Here is a 6,767-nt window from a genome sequence, read left to right on the forward strand (position 1 = left end):
CCTCTCTAGAAGTGCTCAATATATTCTGGCAATTAGCCCCTTACACCCAATTGTGTATTTAATATGCATTCGCAGGAGATGAGGTGCTGCTGGAGCTGCGTGTTCCATCATGGGGCTGTGAGGACCACTTTTAGTTGCAGGTATGGGAGAGGTTGAATCCACAGGTCCTGTTGTGCGCTTTCAAGTTCTTCTCTCGTCAGGAACACCCTGCTCTTTCCACATCTGTCCTGCTCTAACTAACCCCTGCTCATATTGTGGGTGAAAGCGGATCGGGTCTATAATAAGATCTCTGATCGGGGGGGGCCAGGTGGTGACTCCATGCATGTCTGGAGTTTTTTTCCAAATTGCCCATACTACCCATAGGATTGGGTGCTCTTGCACCCTACGCAGGAAAGATTTCAAGGGGGCCCAAAGTCATTCACCCAGGGTGACCGGGGCAAAGTAGCCGTTTTCCAGGTGAACCCATTGTTTATTGTTCGATTCCCTGACATGGCCCACTAGCACTCTCAACTGCACCGCTCTAATACTTTGGAGATACGGGTATGCCATGCCCCCTTTCTGTTTGGGAAGGATCAGTGTATTGTAGGCGATCCAGGGCCTTTTCTGCTCCCACAGGAACACCAGCAGGGCACACCTAGCTTCCGCCAAGAACGAGTCTGGGAGAGTGAGCGGGAGTGATTGAAACAGGAAGAGAAGCCGCGGTAGTATGTTCATTTTTATTGCCATAAATCTCCCTGCCCATGAGAGCTTTAACTTTGCCGAGTTGAGAGTGTTGTGTATGATCGGCGTCCAAATCGGTGTGTAATTTGTTTGATACAGGTCCTTCAGCTATTTAGTGACCGTGATCCGTAAATATCGGAAGATATTTTCTGCTACATTTAAACCCCATGCCCTTGGGTTCAAGCCTGAGTGAGTGGACTCTTCTCCTAGCAGCATGGCAACAGTTTTGTTTTGATTTATGCAGAACCCGTAGTGCGCTCAGTATTCCTCCAATCTAGCCTAGAGCATCGGAATCGACCGGGACGGGTGAGTCACGTAGACCAGGACATCGTCTGCAAACCGAGCCAATTTCTACTCTCTACCGAATTTTTTGAGACCTGTGATCAAGAAGTATTTTCGGATGGTCTGGGCCAGGGGTTCCATCACTAATGCGAAGACTAATGGCAATAGGGGGGCCCCTACCTGGTCCCTCTAGTCAGGGCGAAGGGGGGGATACTATGCCATTGACTATGACCTTTGCCCTAGTGTTGCGATAGAGTGCTTGCGCTCCTGATAGCCATCGGAACCTTAAATTGGCTTTTCCTTACACCTGTAGCATAAACGCCCATTCCGTCAGGGTGGGGCCTACGTCCTCAGTGTCTATTGATGCAATCAGGTCTAAAGTTATGTCCAGGTTTACCAACAAAATTGGCCTATAAGAGCCACACTCGAGTCTGTCTCTCCCCTCTTTGGGCAATACTATTATCCTAGACTCTGTGAAGGAGAGAGGGGCTTGTCCTGGGACCATAATGTCATTGAATAGGAGAGTCAAAAAAGGTGTCAGGGCCCCTCTGAAAGTTTTATAGTAGGCCGGGGCAAAGCCATCCTGATCCAGAGCCGATCCCACTTTTAATTTGGAGATAGCAGCGTCCACTTCCACTACTGTAACGAGTGCACTCAGCATGTCTAGGTCTGGGTTCTGTAACGGGCGAATGCCACGTTCTCTAGGAATTCTGCTATGCCTTCTTGGGGGGCGGGAGGGGTGAGGCGTCGCAGTCTGAGGTGTATAGCTACTCATAGAACTGGGAAAAATGTGCAGTTATATCTGCTAGATTGCCTAATAATTCTCCTGATTGGATTTGATCTTAGTAACTGCTCTTTCACCCCTTTGCTCTCGCAGTTTGGCTGCGAGAAAAGTGTGGGCTTTATTGCCTTTTTCATAATATTTTTGCTTGACGTATCTGTGATGGGTTAACGCCTTTCCTTGCCATACTTTCCTCAGCTCTTTAACCTCTGCCAGAGACCTGGCTGTATCCCCCTTCCTTTCCTCTAGGGCCACCTCTTTCTGACTTATTTCCACTTTCAGCTGAGTTTCTCTAAGCAATTTCATCCTTTTGACAAATGTTCCCTGCGCTATTAGCAATCCCCTTATTGTGGCTTTTGCTGCTTCCCATACGAGAGGGATCGCCTGTGTCGTTACATTTGAAACATTCCAGGATCTCCGCGTCCAGAGACTCTGTATGATTTCCAATCTAAGGCTGGCGGTTGAAATCCCCCACCACAGATTAAGACCCCGGTCCTCCTCTGTTCCAGATTTGCAAATTATTCTCTGCGAAACGCTAATTGCTGGGTGTTCGGGGTGCATGCTGAACAGAAAGTGACTTCCCTTGAACTAACAATCCCATTTATAACAAGGTATCTCCTGCCTGGGTCCCTGTGGGTATGTGTGATTTGAAGTTCAAAGGTTGCGCGATACAGGATGCCCAAGTGGCACCCCCAGATGTCTACCTTTGGGGGTGATTTCCTCTCCCGGATTGAATATGGTTTCCTGCACAAATAGTATATCTAGTTTAGCCTGTTGAAAAGTTTTCAACAACATTGATCTTTTCTGGGGAAAATTGAGACCCTTCACGTTAAGTGACCCCATCCGTACTGAGTCATCTGCCATGACCCTGAGAGGTTTTGTGCTCTGTGAATAGTCGAGAGTGTTGCCCTTTCGCATGCCCGTGATTGCCTGAGAGTGCTGGTTTCTGCCGCAATGTGGGTAAGATGGCCAGGCACGCGTACTGCGCACCCCTCTGCTGTTTAATGTGGTATGTTGACGGTCTCTTAAGTATAACCTCCCACTCATCCCATTTCCCCTATGTCGTATCTCCTGGTTCCCCCCTCTCCCCATTTCCCCCCCATTGAGAATAAAGAGGAAAAAAAGGGATCCCCTTGAAACTGGAGATGCCCTAGAAAAAAACTATAGTCCACAGAACAGGTGACTCCCTGAGGGCCCCAAACTTGAAACTTCAAAGCGGCTGATAGGCGCAAATGCGCTGTAACCACATGCTAGATCGTCCAGCCGGCGAACAGCGAGAGGTGGGCTGTGGGAGGGTCGCTCAATGTCGTGTCACTTCCGCTTGCCATGCTCAATGGGTGGAGTTTCTGAGTTCATGGCACAGTCTGCTCCTTGCCCTCCCATGGCTTCCTGCTAACCAATTCTCCGTTTGGTGCTCCCCCAGCAATCGGGGTGCGTTAAGACTCTGGAACTTCCTTGTGCCTTTGGATCGTCCTCTTGTTTGCCAGGGGCCGATGGGTTTCCTAGTTGGCTCCAAGGACAACGGTAGTTCCTCCGTTTCGACTGATCCTGCCCTTGTAATTAGGCCCCGAAGGACACTGCTCGCCTCCTCACCAGAGACCACTCTGTACTCCTCGTTGGCAAGCTCAAACAGGAGAGTGAAGGGGAAGCCCCATCTGTATCCAATGTTGTGCTCGCGCAGCCAAGTGGTTAGGGGACAGCAATCTCTTCTTTGGGCGAGAATAGTAGCAGAAAGATCTTGGTAGATTTGAACCCACAAATCCTCAAAATCGATATGTTCCAGTTCTCTGGCTCGCTGCACTATTTCCACATGTCTGTAGTGGTGACACTTGGCTAGTACGGATCTTGGTCCCTTCGGGGGGGGTCGCCAGCTCGACAGACTCTCTCTTGAATTCTAGCTTTGGGGACAGAGGGGTCGAGAAGAGCGAACTGACCAGGGCCTTCACTTCCCTCTCTAAGCTCGCTGGAGTTTCATTGGGCACTTCCTTGAGGCCCTGAATTCGTATGTTGGCCCTCCTCTCCCTGTTTTCCAAGTCATCCATTTTGGCAGCCAGGTCTGTGTTCCTCTTCTCAAGGTCCTGAAAGCGGCTTTCAGCCCTCATTTCGATGAGGTCTGTAGACTGCTGGTAGTTTGAGGGGTTCTATGTGATTTCATCGACGGACTTTATCGCGCGGTTTTTTGCCGCTGATTTTTTTTCTCGAAAAAAAAAAACATCTATTTTTTTGGGGGGGGGGAGTCAGGGGGGGTTACCCTCCCAAACCCCCATCCATTTAATTATTTTAATATTCCCCATGACACACACCAAATGTATTTAATTTTTAACCCCCCCAAAAAAAAAAAAACGATTATTTTTTCAACAAAAAAAAAATCGCGGCAAAAAACCCTGCAATGAAAAGCCCGTTGATGAAATTACGGTATACCGTTTGAGGGCCTCAACCTTATCCTCGATCTTGTGGACTCTCTCCTGAAGGGCATTTACGGTCATGGTCATGCTGCTCCTTAGGGAACAGATTTCCTCTAAAAAGAGACGCACATCTGCTTTTGTGGAGGTCTCCTTTCTCCCTGGGTATGAGAGGGGGCTCCTGGGGAGGCGAAAGTGCCATGGTTGGGTTGACTCGGCGAAAATCCTGGAGCTTTTGAGCTGTATTTGGGTTTAACCAGCTCTGCCTATACCCCCAGGCGTGCCCTGCTGTTCAAAGAGGAAGCCCCTAACTGTATGCTTGCGTGGAAATTTGTCACTGGGTTCTCCTCTCCAATGTCTGGTGCGGCTTTTCAGGGTGATCACTTGCCCAGGGGAGGAGAGTGGCTGAGGGTCCGTGTGTCGCTGTAATAGCGACAACCAGGAGATCAGCGCTGCTGTACTTTACAGAGGAGCGCCTGCACTGGACTGTGCTGTCTCTATGGTTCGCAATGTTTATGTGCGTGCTGCTCTCCCTTTGCCCGGGGAGTGCTTTGTTGGACTCCTGGGCTTGGGGTACTCATTGTCGGCCTTTTTCCTGCATGCCGCTCACTAGCGGGGGTGATTTGTCCATTGTAGGCCTTTAGAGAATGGGCCCTTCAATAGGAGGATGGGGGGGTCAATTCTCCTATAATACTCTCCCATTCAGAGGTCTTCTCTCGTCCCAGGGGGGAGCCAGCAAGCCAACTGTGGCACTCCCTGGCCCACGCGAGCCCCTGCAAGCTGATGAGGCACCCCGCTCGGCTCTCCCCTTCCCGCCAGGTGGGGTTAGCTACGTCACCTGCTTGTGGGCTCTCCTGAGGCGCGCTCAACTTCACCTGCTCCCGCTGCTTACCCGGTGGTGCCAGAGCTTCATTTCAGGCAGTTTCTTTCAATGGAGGCTCTCCGCACTACGCGCTGTTGTCCGGTAGCTCTAAAAGGCAGCGCAGGGGGGGTTGGGGCTTGCTGGATGCCTTTCGCGGGCTGGTAGCGGCGTCCCGTCCTCTTTGCTGCAGATCTACTCTTTAAGCTTCTATTTCTTCCCTCAGTTACTGCGCTGTGACTACGCGGCTCACACGTGGTGCAGCTGCGGGACGGCTCCTGCTCCAGCTGGGGTTTGGAGGCAGGGAGGCCCTCCTCTTCACATTGCGTTCTTGGGGAGTCTTTCCCTGATTTTCTTCAAGATTTGACCTGCTGTGTGCCGGCTGTTTCCCTCTCAAGTATGGTTGCTCAAGTTTGCATGCGGGCTGGACAAACTTCAGAACACAGCCATTTCTTTAGGGCCGTCGGGGCGGCAAACGCTCAGGCAGCCATTTCACCTGCGCCCCCTGGTGGTCTACAGTTTTTTTTTTTTTTTTACTTGTTTTTAGAGTAGGTTATCCATTCAAGAGCCAAAAAGTTCCAAACCTTAGAGAACCATTCACGGACATGTGGCAGATCTTTTGATTTCCATTTTTGAGCGCTCACCAATAAAGCTGTTAGTTGTAACATGACAAAGGCCTTGCAAATTTGTTTGGAGCTCTGTCGCATACCTAGGCAAAATCTAAGAGTCCTGGGCATTTATAGACCAAAAATGTGCATCATGTGTGTATTCACTTCTTTCCAGTATTTTGTCAAGGCAGGGCAACTCCACCATACATGCCTCCAGTCCCCTATCTATCAAACACTTATCTGAGATAGATGATCTCATTTTATGTAAACAAGCTGGTGTATAGTGGCATTGTGCCATTAGCTTATACCAGAATTCTCTAACCTGAATTGATCGAGTGAGTTGGGTATGTCCTTCCATGACATGTCCCACTCATCATCAGACACCTGCTTCCCCAGTGTCAGATGCCAACAGCATTTGCATTGCAGTGGGATTTTGGGGGTTACGTTGGCCATGATTTCATACAGATTCGAGATATGGGCCTTGTTTCCTGGGTCGGATAACACATTTTTCGAATGGGGTTAACTCTCTAATCACCACTTTCCTGTTTGGGGGGAGACAGTATAAAGTACCTAACCTGAAAGTACTGGAAACCACCAGATTGCTTCAGTCCCAATTCTAGTTTGCATTGTATAAAGGGTTTGGGGCGATTACCTTGAAACATGTCTCGCAGTCTAGTGCAGCCTGTCTGTTTCCATTTAACAAATGTGCGAAGATCAAGGCCTGGAGTGAATTGCAGATTTTTGTAAAAAAGGTGTGAAGGGAATGTCATCAATTGATATTTCCTAACTGCTGTGTCCCAGACTTCTTCAACCAGGCTCATAATCAAACTCTTACGCATGTTGGGTGGCCGATCCGGTTTAGGCAACTACAATTTGTCTGCAATCTGTGGACCACCTATCATTCTCTCCATCTGGACCCCATGTTTCCCAGTATCCTCCACACACCAGTCTTTCAGGACCCGAATTTGAGCAGCGTGGTAGAATTTGTGAAAGTTCAGGAGACCCAAGCCACCCTTGATTATAGGGGTCATTACCGTGCCAAGTGCTACTCGTGGAGCCTGGTTATTCCATATGAATATGGAGATCGCCATGCGTCATTTTTGAAAAAAGGAGAC

This window comes from Ambystoma mexicanum, chromosome 12 (assembly GCF_040938575.1).
Source record: "Ambystoma mexicanum isolate Mex_15411 chromosome 12, UKY_AmexF1_1, whole genome shotgun sequence".
Classification (NCBI taxonomy): Eukaryota; Metazoa; Chordata; class Amphibia; order Caudata; family Ambystomatidae; genus Ambystoma; species Ambystoma mexicanum.